This window comes from Zonotrichia albicollis, chromosome 4, assembly GCF_047830755.1.
Source record: "Zonotrichia albicollis isolate bZonAlb1 chromosome 4, bZonAlb1.hap1, whole genome shotgun sequence".
Classification (NCBI taxonomy): domain Eukaryota; kingdom Metazoa; phylum Chordata; class Aves; order Passeriformes; family Passerellidae; genus Zonotrichia; species Zonotrichia albicollis.
Window position 1 is genome coordinate 62,251,582 of NC_133822.1, and position 12,480 is coordinate 62,264,061.

General features: G+C 39.1%; 1 long non-coding RNA gene across 1 annotated transcript in view; it reads right to left on the bottom strand.

Annotated features, from left to right (window-relative positions):
- Positions 1-2,866: 2,866 nt before the first annotated feature.
- The window catches only part of LOC141728857 (uncharacterized), a 48,059-nt gene continuing 38,445 nt past the window's right edge, over positions 2,867-12,480 (bottom strand). Inside the window, exons 2-3 of the long non-coding RNA XR_012580106.1 lie at positions 7,970-8,090; positions 2,867-6,336 (exon numbers count right to left, since the gene is read on the bottom strand). This is a non-coding gene — a long non-coding RNA (uncharacterized LOC141728857). The remainder of the gene's footprint in view (positions 6,337-7,969; positions 8,091-12,480) is intronic.

Sequence of the window (12,480 nt, forward strand, 5' to 3'; positions counted from 1 at the left end):
TTTTTCTACTTTGTATTTTGTGGGAATAGAGAGTCTAGAGCCATATGCACCATTCTGACAATTTACAGAATGGCACTATTATACTTTTGCTATTACTTTCCCACCTGCTCCTTTTAAATTCTAGCAATTTGTTTGCTTCTTAACTACTTTCACAGAGAGATCAGAGATTTGATGATACCTAAGTCCATTTTCTGAGTGGCTAAAATCAATTTAAAAGCAAGTAGTGTGGCTGGTTCAAATTGCTCCTTCCACTGCTCATTAAGCTCACATTTGTCAACTTCTAAGAAAAGTTTAATGCTTTTACCTTTCTTAATTAGATTACATGAGCATAAGAATGAAGGAAAGGGATATATTTGTATCATTTTAAGAAAGAAGGCATGGAACACTCAAGTTTAAATGGATCCTTTATCAAATCAAGATGAAACCCTGGTACTTACTCTGTGAAAGCCAATTACTTCTGCTCATCAGCCTTCAGAAGGTATTTTTGCCATGAACAAAAAAAAAAAAAAAAAGGATTTATCGGGTTAATTTCCAGAGATTGTCTAGCCCTATGAAGGGCTGACAAAGAGTCACACATTCAAAATGTAATGTCTGAGTTAAGTACAAATATTCTTAAGGTAACATATTTAATTGGGGTCATATTCCCTAATGACTGTCTCCACTTCCCCAAGATCAATATGCTTTCAAATTTCTTTTTCCTGATTCACATCCCAAATTCTTCTCTCCTTCACCACTGAAATTCCTGCCCAAGGCAGCTTAGTTGTTCACCCTTGCTCTGTCTGTCCACATCAACATAACCAAAAGGGTGCTCCAAAATTAATCTTTATCATCGGTTTCTCTAGTCACATGATTCCTAAATCCCTGTACTTTCTCTTATTATACAAAACTGAACCTTTCCTTTGGACCCCTACACAAATTTTGTCCTGAGGCTACCAAAGATTTTGCTTATGCTGTCAGTTATCTGTTGTCTTTTCTGTTCCTGACACTTTCCTAAAACACTGCAGCTGCACAGGCATAAGTAAAGCATTATCTGACCTGCAGAGACATTGCCACCAAGAAAAACAGCTGGAAGAAATAAAAGGGATCATGGTGTAATTCCCAGTTTTCTCTTGATTTTCCAGGGGCAGTCTGTAAAAGAATATGTAATGTGGAAGATTCTGAGATTCTGTCGTATTGCAAGATTATTTTCACCAGCATAAAATGATATGTAAAAACATAGCTAGCCATGTGAGCTTTCCATACCTAATCTTTATTCATTTGATCTGACTTTACCCATTTGATTTGACTGGATTCTTACAGACTACATTAGACTTCTTTCATTTCCTAGGAATAAAAAGGCTATCATGAAAACTATGTTATCATAACTTCAGTAGACTCTGCTATTAAGACAGTAATATAAAAAAATCAGAATTAGTGAAAATTCTGTGCTTCCAGGGTTAACAAAACTTTTGCCAACTTTTCAAAAGTTTTACGCATGGAAAGAAAAATAAAACCTAGTTTAAATTTTATTAATACAGGAAGGAAATGGTGAATATTTTTATTTGTTAAAGTTTCTTTATATTTGTAAATGCAAAAATGTCTTAGTTTGACACATTTAGTATTCTTGATATATCATCTGTTATATTCTCCATTGGTAGATATTAATTAAGATCACTGGCTCTAGCAGGTCAGCATTTTTTCACCTTGGCTGTATAACTTACCCAGAGGAAGAACATGAATGTAGAAGAAAGACATTGTTGTCATTATTATTATTATTATTATTATTATTATTATTATTATTATTATTATTATTAATATTAATATTATTATTACTACTACTACTACTACTACTACTACTACTACTACTACTACTACTACTACTACCACCACTACTACTGTTTTGATATATCTGTTAAGTTATGAGCCAAACAGTAGCTGTGAGCCATGGAGGAAGACTAGAGCCTTCACAGTCTCTGTTCTTTGAAAAGGTGAACCTGGAAACTGTTGTTTTAAGTAAATTCTGGATTCCTATTGTACCAGCTGCAGCAGTGGCAATAACCCAGTGAGAGTGTTGCAGGCTTTCCATGTGAGATACTGAGCTGGTTTCTGTGAATTTACATATTTTCCCTAGAAATTCTTCCAAAGTCTCTGTAGCTTCTGAGGTGAGTTCTCAGAAGGATGTCCCTGAGCAAGAGGGCTTTGGAGGGTAACAGAAGGCAGCGGAGCTCAGTTCTGAAAAGAAAACACTGCTATGGACACATTTGCTGTCCTGCAGGGAAGGCTCAGATGTCCATATTTTCTAAAAACTGGAGCAGTATTCAACTGAGTGCTTTTTCTTTCAATAAATCACTCAGCTCATTATTTTCCTAGAAGGATTAGGAAAAAGTCTTCCCCAGGAAACCTCACAGGTTTTGTTTTCCTAACCCCTTCTTTATTCATATAGGCTTTCCCCTAAGTAAGAATAGAGACTGTAAACCTCCCTGCAGATCTATCCTTAAAGTAAACAAATAAAATGAACAATATTGTTAAACAGGCAACTAGGAATTGGACAGTTGATACTGGAATTACCTAACAGCCATCTGGCTCTGAAAGCAGGAATTGGCTGGTAGTTCAGCTCTGAAAGAAACGAACTACACTGAGTATTTCTCCCTAACGTTTTAGTATTTATTTGCAGAAATAGAAAAAAAATAATTAGTATATGGTGGCTATATTGAAGAAGTCTGTCTCTCAGAGTATTTGTCCTGGTTTAGGGCAAATTTGGGAGAATACCTCCAAAGAGGGCCCCTCCAGAAAGCAAACCTACACAGCCCCTCCCCACAACCAGCTCGGGAAGGATTCCTCAGAGAGAAGTGGAAAGAACCTGTTTATTTAACAGGCACAGCACCCCTCAGCACACAAAATGAACAATACCAGATGACAACACTCTTTCACTGCTCTGAAAAAGATGACAAATTCAGAAAGTCTCTCTGGGAGTGGTCAGTCTGTTATCAGTCCCTCTGGCTCTGGGGCAGCCTCTGCAGCCACAAGGTGCAAACTTTCGGTGTTCCCAGGTCCCAGTCCGGAGCAGGTTCAAGCTGGTTCCAAAAAAGAGAAAGGAGAAACAGTCCAGGGAAAATCTGGACTGCTTAGCTAAACTAACTAATGAGCAGAAGCAAAAAGCAAGAGCAAGAGCAAAGCGAAAAGCAAAGCAAAAAGCAAAAGCAGCACCATGTCTCTGTGTCCTGCCAGCCATGGGGGAGTGGCTGATAGCAAAACCAAAACAAAACTTCGCTCTTCAGGGCCAGTCTTGAAGGCACAGAACATAATTACCAGCATACACAGAACTAGGAATGGGGATACAAGCATCATAACGTCACCCTAGGACAGTATTTGAAGAAAATAAATGACCATGAAAAGACTAAATTCAGGCTGAGATCCAACCTGCTTTATATGTAATTTTTAAATGAATGATTGTGAGCTAAACAAGCCTTTTTCTATTATATATCTGCTATGCGCTCTCAGGCCAGTACTCTCCATTTCTTCCCAGGAAAGTGGATGAAAATCACTGTTAGATTCTCCTCTTCTAGAGGAAAAGTTCCAATTTTTCTGTGTGGAGCAAGCAGCCATGCAGAGCAGCATCTCCACCCAGCCCATGGCCTGTAGTGTCCATTGGGGCAGCCGGCCTTGGCCCTGGCCCATCAGGCTGGCTCTGAGGTGTGTTGTCTGTGGGCTGAGAACTTGTTCTTCTCTCTTCCCATTGATGGTTCTGGACAAATCTGGCATTTGATAAACGATCCAAACTCATCCCTTTGTCTTCTACCATCCACCTTGTACCATCATCACATGTTGGGTTTGCACAGGAGCCTTCAGGCATTGGCCTTATTCAGGGATTGAAGAAGTCTGAATCTTTTTTACTGACTTCACTGGCTTAAGGCTGGGCTCCTTGCTTTGCTTAAAAGGACTTCAGATGAAATGTGGAAGTGATAAGGCCTTCAGTGCCCTGTGTGATAATTTCTCCTTCTTTGTGTGTGGCATTTTTTCAGTGATGCTTTTATATTTTCTCAACCTACATGTCACTTAGATTGCTTGAAGCCATTACACTTGATGATTTCTTTGCAAAATGAAGTGGAAAAACATATTCAATCAAGGCTGGCCCCTGAAGAAACCCATTGTTTGCAGTGATTCAATTTAATTTCAAACATATCACATCAGTTTCTATTGTTAAGTTTAGCATTTCAGCACTATGGAACCTGATGAGACAAAATTGCATTTTCACTGTAAATCAGATTTAGCTATTTGAATGATGAACTGGTGAGTGACTGTATTTCATTATGTATATTGCAAAGATAAGAACATGCTCTGCCACACAATAATAACCTATATGCAGCCATTTTTGGGTTTAGTTTTTTGGTTTTTTTGCTTGTTCTTTTAATATATGTTTGTGCGTGAGAGATATTTCAGTCAGTAATTGCCAGGGCCTCTAAGTTTTGAGACCGCAAACTTTGCCATTGTGGTTGAATCAAGAATTTTTTTATGATGTTCCTTTAAAGTATAATGTTGTTTCCATAGCCTTGGAGTCTCTGACACTGTGCAGCTGAATATTGTTGTTTGCTTAAGTGCAGTGTGATTACCTGTCCTTGAAAATATCATCTGTGGCAGTTTGATCGTGTAGCAAAATGCCAGGAGCCAAAGGACACAAGAGCATCCTCTATCCCCACCAGATATGCTTACACATTCTGCAGCAGGTATATTATTTTAGGGTTTGATTTGGGAAAATATTCCTAGAAAAGACAACTGAGAAAGGTCTATCTAGTTAAAAGACACTGCCCTGAGGAGATGCATGTGCCTATATCTTGGCATTTGCAGAAAATTATGTTTAAGTGTGTATATTTTCCAGAGTCATGGCCTTAGGTTTATTCCCTCTGGAGTCTGTCAACTGAACCAATGTTAGACGCCTAGACTTGGAAGGCCCAGTAATTCCTTTAACAATTTGAGTCTGCTCTTTAATTATGTTTGCAAACTCCTTGAAATGTGGTGTGACTTTAAAACTGCAGAATCCTCAGAGTTTCCAACATGAACATACTTTCAGTTTACAAAAAGATAGGAATTTATTTGTTTACATACAATTTAAAATTTAGATTTTACAGTTTTAAATGCAGAAGATGCTTTTCTATAGGTAAAACGTCTGAAGAGTTGATAAATTTTTTGCTCTACATGGGGAATCCATATTTTAAATGTTTTTAAAATGTAATTACATGAGTCAGAAAATCTATTCAGATATTAACAAAATGGCTCTTCTGTGATATTACTGCTTTTTTAATTTGCAAGAATTTAAAGAAGTTCAGTGCAACCTAGAAGAAATCTGTCTTTTGATCTGATGGGTAAAAATTACCTGTGGAAAGTTCATGAAGTGTAAGACTGATCAAATGAGCAATTACTTTTTGTGCTCCTACTTGAAATTTTTCGGAGGATTTTTTTTATGTTACAATTTCCAGAAAGTCATTAAAGACTAGACTGAGAGTCAGAAAGCTTTCTCAGGTAAATTAAATTGAATGCTACAGATTTATGGCTGTTTTCCTTAGACTAATCTAGTAGCAAGTTTGTAAAATATAATACTGTTAAGCAGACTGAGAAATTTACAGCTTGAAAGTCTGTTTGAGAACACCATGAAGTCTAACAGCTATGTGCACTGTCAAGCCAGCTAGTTTGGCTTGATTTATTCCTCCTTTCTCTCCTCTGTCTGTGAGTCTCTGGATTTTTGTTAACACCAAAATTTGCACAGTTATTTAAGTACATAGAAACATATCATGGGCAAAAGTATGAGTTAATAGAACACTTTGATTTAAGCACATCATCATTTTGCACAGCTTGTATCATCACAGAAGCAGAAAAGTACTTGGAAAATCTGCTGCCAGGTGTAACCTGCTTTCTGCATGGTGCAGCCCTTTGCTTCAGCATCTCCCCAATCTGTCCCAAAGTCTTGTGATTCCAGCCACTGTTCATATCATCCTATCATCACCAGAACAGAGGAGTTCTTTTATTTCATGTTTATGCCATAGTATATAGCACATAACCATTTTGATTTAAGAGCACAATCATCTCTCTCTGCAACCAGGAACTGAACTCACTCAGTTCTGATGCAAACTTCTTTTTTTCTTCAAGTACCTTTGAGCAACAAACTGACTCAAGTGGTGGGCTGTCAGGACATTTGATTTATAAGTTTTGACTAGTTATATAAGCCTATGTCATGACTTTTAACTAAATTGTTTTGTTTTTACCAGGTTTCCTATCCTTGTATTGATTGCTGCTGCTCTGCTTTTTATTCTTTTTTGTTTCTTCTCAGTAGCATTTTCTACACCGTAATGATACTCCTCAGTGCTGAAAAAAAGCATATATGGAGAAATTCATCATTCAAATACTGAAAAATAGCAAATAAAATAGACTGCATTTTCATTCATAGAATTCCCATGCTTATTACCTAGGAATGTTACTCAAAATGGTAAAATTTAATCAGAAAAGGCAGACAGGTGCCTTATCTGAGGCTGTATATCCTTCTGTCTAACTTTCTCATCTGGACTGTCATGTTTTTCTATACATTTGTGATACAATTCATGTATTACACAGGCACAAAGTGATGTTGACAGGTACAACTGCTACTTGACAACTTGTCCCAGACATTAATTTCCTTCTGCATTAAAAAAAAGCCTGCCACCTGAATATCCTCAGGACTTGCTCTTGCAAAGATTAATGTTTATACTGGATGGTCCAGAGAAATCATGCCAATCAATCATGGTTCTTGAAATAGTTTAATATAGGAGGCATTTTAAAAAAGTCTCTCATCCAAGATTGTTTTCTAACCCTCACCCAAATGGCATTCCTTAAGGAATAGCTTTGAGGGAATAAAGTAATTATGTTAAGGACTGAATATTCACTGGCAGATCAGAAAAACAATTATGAAAAATTCAAAAGTGACCACAAGCACACAGGATGTCCTCTAGAACTATAATTTGAGATACAGAGATGTATTTCCTAAGTATGACTGCGTACTGTTTTATTTCAGGAAACCATGGGCTTCTCAAGCCTGATTTTTCCAAGCAGGGATTTTTCTGCTAGCTGCTCTTACTCCTGTATTGCAGCATTTTACATATCTGATGGTTTCTATATTTGTCACACCATTTGCAAGCAGCTGCACTTTTTGCACCACTACTTTGAGTTAGCTAGGAGTCAGAGACAACTTTAACACAGGATTGCTGTGCAAAAAAAAAGACCAGATATGGTTATTATTAAGCAATTACAGGCCTGGATGTCTCAGCAAATCACCATGATCACAACTCTGTTCTGTCTATTGATGGCAATCATGCTACCTCATGCTGTGATCTTGTTAGAGCTCATAAGCAAAGCAGAGTGGGGCTGGTAAGGCAGCAAGATGGATTTACTCAGAAATAAAGCTGAAAAAAATAACACAAAATGAATTGATAATTGAAGAGGTAGAATCTCATACAGTCAGCATTGCCAGTATACAGAATTTTAACCTAAAACTTCTGGTAGTGGAACTTTGATTGCATCCTGATTTTCTAGGCTACTAAGGAAAAATAGGTTTAAATTTAATTAAGGAGATTCTAGATAGAAAAAGAGATTTGGAAGATATCCCATGAGTACATGGTAAGATTGTGAATGCCTTCCTATGTTGCTCTTTTAAATACTCTCACATTCTTGATGTTTGGCTTGCAATCTTTGAATACCTGGGCAGCAATGGAGCACTCCACAGCAGTACCCTCATGATGAGACACAGCTCACAGACCTCACCCCAATTTGGCAGTTGTACTCCTGCCCTTGGAAGCCCCACCTCTGCCAGCAGTGGAACACCTGGCCATCCTGTGCTTCAGGGGACCCTGGCCAACAGACTCTCTGTGCTATGTCAAAGGCTGTGTTTTTCCACCATATCAAGTTTTTCTAAAATATCCCTAAAAATATACAATATTTTCATTGCCATAGGAAAAGCTATCCTTACACTGTTTCCCGTGCCTGCTGCTTCTTATCCTCACATCATTAGTTCCCTTGTACTAAGTCAACCTCCCGTCGGCTGTACAACAAAGGATTTAAGATCTGAAGTGGGTTAGAACACATCACATCTGGGGGGAAAAAAGAGAGACAAAAATCATAATTAAAAAGAAGATAAATGAATTTAAAATACTCGAATAGTTCCAGAAACCTTATGGATTTTAAAAATCATCCTCACAAACTTCTTAAACAGTGATAACAATAATAACTTGTCTTAACTGAAGCTATGTGTAACAGACTTGCAATGAAAGAAAAAAAAAATCAATAACTGAATGTTCCTTGGAACACCCAGGAGTGACCCATCATCTAACTGGGTCTGACATGTGGGATCAGAGACTGAAAAAGAAGTTGCTGTGCACAAATGGTGTGTGCAGCAGCCGGGAGGCAGTGGGAGTGGGTTGCCTGCTTTACCCGTGCCAGACCTGATGGGCCTGCTGAGAAATGCTTTGCTCTCAGGCAAAGTGCTGGAAGGGTTCTATCAATTTTATTGAATTTATTTTAAAGGTCTTTGAGACATAATTTCTCTCTCTCTTCTGCAAGGCAATTCATTCTGTGGTTGATTGTGAGCACAGCTGAATAGCTTACATTAGGCCTGTAGCAATATTAGGGCAAAGGTTTGTCAAAGAACAATGTAGCTACTAGAAATTGAAGGTGCCTTATTGTAAATGCTGCAGGCAACAGAAGTCCCAAAGAAAAAGATTTGGTGAAGTAGACAAATCCTTTGTCACTTAGCAATCTGCAGCATTCTTTCATGTGATAGAAAAAAAACTTCAGACATCTGGGTAAATACAAGATATGAAACCCTCTCCCACAGTCTTGGCTTTTCTATTCCAGATTAAAAGATTGAAGTGTTGGAATGATTACATAAAACTTTTCTGTTTGGCATGTGGCAGATTATCCCTTTGCCAAACATAAACACATGAAGATCTCTGCAAAGACTTCATCACAGCTTGGCAGTAGAGAAAAGCTGAGCCTTTGAGATGAGAGATATACGAGATTATTTCATGGAGTAAGAGAAGCAAATCAGGAAAGGATGTGCTACTTATCAAGATCTTCAGTACTTCCCCTTTGCAATCTAAATTACATTAGGTCTTCTCCAGCCCTTGGGCAGATAAACTCTATAAAGGAATAAAGATGTCAAGCACAGACCTTAACTTTGCAAAAAGCTGCAATGATTTAAGAAGTTCTTAACCCAGAGGTGTTTCTTGGAACCTTTCTTCTGGGGATACTGGCTTCCCAAGCTCTTCTGTTGAACAGATGGGACCACAGAAGCATTCTCTTTGGAGCATTTAAAGAGGTGATCTGAGTAAATTTGCCTGATTTTGCCCAAATTGGATGATGAAAAATTCACCTTGTGTTCCACTGGAGCTGAAAAACCTCTCAGCTCCAGCTGGTGCATCCATGCAGGCCTGAGGCTCCAGCTGGCTCTGCAGGGGCCGGTCAGCTCTGAGCCTTGAAGTTCAGCTCACAGATTCACCCTAGGTCATTAGCAAATCAGAATAAAACCCTGATTTTATTAATCAGAGATCATTATCTTGGTTCAAACACTGCACTGAAAAAAAGATCATCATTTAACTGTTAGCAGTTTTGTCCTTTGGGTCTGTCTCTTGAGTTCCTCTCTTTCACACATGCAATTACTTCCCATACGTATAATTGGTTTTGAATCTCCTCAAATGACATTGAATATTGCTTTCCTCTTAGATCATCAGTTATACTAAAATTAGCTCGCCTTAAAACCATTGAAACTCACATGAAAGATATGTTTTTAATATAACTGTCATTGCTCACTGCAGCTTGATTTTAACTTGGGGTCTACAATGATTAAAGCACTTAGCTAATGAGACCATGTCGGAAATTACCAAAGTAATGTAACATGAAATGCCTGATTATGTATTTTTAATGCTTAGAGTTTTTTAAGTATCCTTACAATAAATAAGAAGAAAAGAATACAAATATTTCCCTCATACAAAAAGACACTAAGACTGCCTTTTCTGTTCGTACTTACGAAAGGTACATCAGTCAGGCCTTTGGGTGTCCCAGTAGCCCAGCAAACAAGTTTCTGTTTACAGCTGTGCCAAGCAGAACAGTGCCATCTAGTAGTCTGCCAGGTGGTGACTCCCAGTGCCCTGCTGTGACCTGCACTTCTCCAACAGGTCAGTTCATTGCTTTATGACTTGGCTTTAAGGAGGACTTTTCCTAAACTGCTCCAATAGCAGCAGCAATGAGGTTGTTTAGGACTCTTTTTTTTTTTTTTTTCCCACTGTTTGTGGAATACCCTGAATACAAAGGAAATAGAGCTGAAAAATAGTTCACAGTTTTAAATAGGTGATTTGACATATAATCAAGTATCATCGTGGCCCTGCTACAGGGCCACAATGTGTTTGATAACACAAACTAGATTTGCTCCTATGAGATTATATAAAATCTAATTTTTTTTCACCTTATTGGGGAAATAACATTCCTTTAGTTAGCAGTCCCCTACAGAACAACTGATTATCCTAGTACAGAAATTAGGAATACATTACTTAGGGAAGTGTAGAGCACTAAGAGAACTTAATTGGTAACTGTAAAAGGCTGGAGTAGAAGTTTCTGTGATAAGGCCCAAAACATGAAATCTCTCATGTTGACACGACAACGGATATTTATTCTTAATTTTGGAAGGTGCAACACATCATAACCAAATTTTATATATATAATTTGTAGTAAGGAAGGGACCCTGTGATTAAGTGGCAACACCTCATCTTTTTGTCAGTTAGAGATGAACATGGTAGGAAATAAATGGTCCTTGCATGCTGCAGAACAATATTCAGATTGGAACTCTCTATGGAGATTAATACAAAACCTACAGTGCACAAAGTGTTTTCTGCTCTCCTTTTATCTGGTTTAAGTTCAGAGAGTCCACTGGGACCATCAAGTTCAGCAGCAATGGAGTTAGGACTCAGATCCAGAAGCATTTATATTGCTTCCATCATCATGGTGCCCAGGAGCCTCAAGCCTTGGTTCAGACTTGTTTATCCCAGCAAACATAAGAAAGAGCAGAATTGGCACAAGGTAGGGCAGTCCTGAGTGCCATTGCTGGAGATGTCCAATGAGAGTCTTGTGGGGAGGTAAGCCAAAGGCATCCTAGAAATTAGAAAGTACAGAGTGGAAGGTGGTATTATGGGGATGGGAGCATGGGGTAACTCTGGACACTGAATAAGAGGTTCAGGCTGCGATGAACCCAAAACACAGAGTGTGTGGCTGGAGACCAAAAAAAGGAGAGTATATGGGGAGGCAGAGAGAACTGCTATAGCCACAAGCCAAGAAGGTGCTCCTTAAATAAAAATTTTGATAGGCACAAGTGGGCAAGAAGTCACATGTCAGAGACAGCATAAAAATTGTAATAGCAATCACACACTGAATCATAAAAATATGGACAAATATTTAGCTGTAAGATAGTAATAAATATAATAGTTTAGAAATATTATTTAAAAAACTGTTGGTGATTTGGAGTTGTTGCCAAAGGTGCCAGCCGTGCTGCAGACTTGACTGACAGGCTGGGTGGAGGCAGTTTCCATGGTCATGACCAAAGGTGCAGGAGACATAAACACAGACAGGAGCAGCTGCTCACAAGCAAAGTAAAGGGCAGGCAGAGCAGGAGGGAATGAGAACTGATGGCAAGTCAGGCTCACAGATTTAAAGTCACAGAGAGGTAGAAAATGTTGGTAGGCCCAGGACAGACAGTGGTACTGAGTTGATGTGGGTGATGGAGAGGAGTCTGGTCATGAGGGGGTCAGTCCCTGAGGACAGCAGATGTGTGGCATCCATTGCAGCTGAGGAAGTTGTAATCAAAGCTATGAGCTGAGTGGGACAGTTCTACACATATATCTATCCAGCTAATTTGGAGACAAAGAGAGTGAGTAGGGTGACATCAGACTGGTGACCTGACACTAATGGGGCTCTGCAGGGCTGCATCCTTGGCCTTGTGCTCTTCAACATCTTCATAAATGAGCTGGATGCAGTACAGGAAGGGATAGTGAGCAAATTTGCAGAAATTTGCAAAAACAAAACTGAGAGGAGCTGTTGACTCCCTCGAAGGCAGGAAGGCCCTGCAGAGAGGCCCTGACAACACAGAGAGCAGGGCAACCACCAACCAAATGAAGTTTAACATCAGAAAGTGCCACATTCTGCACCTGGGATGGGGCAACTCTGGATGTACAGACAGACTGACTAATGAGAGACTGGAAAGCAGTGCTGCAGAAAAGGACCTGGGGTTCTGGTCAATGTCAAGCTGAACATGAGTCAGCAGTGCCCTGGCAACCAGGAGGGCCAAGAGTGTCCTGGGGTGCATCAGGCACAGCATCACCAGCTGGGAAAGGGAGAGGATTGTCCCGCTCTGCTCTGAGCTGGGACAGCTTCACCTTGAGTGCTGGAGGTTGGTTTGGGTGTCACAATATAAGAAAGACATTAAATTATTAGAGA